Below are 1,075 nucleotides of genomic sequence, written 5' to 3'. Positions count from 1 at the left end.
CCAGGGCTGTGCCAGGCTGCCCAGGGCAGTGGTGGAGTCCCCACCCCTGGAGGGGTTTCCAAGCCGTGGAGATGTGGTGCTGAGGGACACGGGGCAGTGGGGACCTGGCAGTGCTGGGATGAACGGTTGGACTCCATGATCTGAAAGGTCTCTGGTGGGGTTTGCAGAGGGGGGGAGACCCAGAGCTCATGGAGGAGTCCTTGCAGTACCCACAGGAGTGGCACAAAGCAGCTGCCTGCCAGTCCCACGAGGTTCCAGCATGGACAGCTTCACCTCCTCAGTCAGATCCATCAGGCTGAGGCCAGTGCTGAGGCTTTGGGCTCCAGCCCTACCAGCACTGGCAGGCAGGAGCCAGGGAGCAGCATCCTTGGGGTTTATCACTAAAATTCCATTAGCAAAACTATTCCAAAGCAGATCCTTTCTTCTCCTGGCAATCCCTCCTCCAGGGCACAGATATTTTTGGCGGGGCTGGTGCTGTTTTGCAAGCTGCAGGAGCTCTTGTTTCAGCAGGGGCTGCACAGCAGCCAATTAAAGATTTCCCCTGGATTTGTAAAAATCACAGCTGGGGGACAGGGACTCAGCAAGCACAGGGAAGCTGCTGTCTGGTGGAGGAGTTCTGTACTGGGGGGAGGGAAGCAAAGAAACCAAACCAGAGGGGTGGCTGGGGCTGGACCTGGACAGGCTGGAGAGCTGAGCTGAGAGGAACCGCAGAAGTTGAACAGGAGCAAGTGCAGGTCCTGCCCCTGGGGAGGAAAAAATCCCATGGACCAGGACAGGTGAGGGGGGACCTGCTGGGAAGCAGCTCTGAGGAGAAGGACCTGGGAGTGCTGGGGGATAACAAGGTGCCCTTGGGCCAACGATGGGCCCAAGTGGTCAAGAAGGCCAATGGTCTTCTAGGATGCATTAAGAAAAGTGTGGCCAGCAAGTCAAGGGAGAGTCTCCTTCTCCCCCTCTGCTCTGCCCTGGTGAAGCCACCTATGGAGTCCTGGGTCCAGTTCTGGGCTCCCCAGTCCATAAGGGACAAGGAGCTACTGGAGAGAGTCCAGGAGAGGATTCAGAGATGCTGAGGGGCTGG

The 1,075-nt window shown here is 58.0% G+C and overlaps 1 protein-coding gene across 1 annotated transcript in view; it reads left to right on the top strand.

Moving 5' to 3' along the window:
* LOC103778522 (acyl-CoA synthetase family member 3, mitochondrial-like) overlaps window positions 1-1,075 on the top strand; it is a 6,465-nt gene that overhangs the window by 4,623 nt on the left and 767 nt on the right. The window lies entirely within an intron of this gene.

Source organism: Merops nubicus, unplaced genomic scaffold (assembly GCF_000691845.1).
Source record: "Merops nubicus isolate BGI_N331 unplaced genomic scaffold, ASM69184v1 scaffold24718, whole genome shotgun sequence".
Taxonomy (NCBI): domain Eukaryota; kingdom Metazoa; phylum Chordata; class Aves; order Coraciiformes; family Meropidae; genus Merops; species Merops nubicus.
Note: the sequence above shows the minus strand (reverse complement) of the source record. Positions and strands in the feature narration are given on the sequence as shown.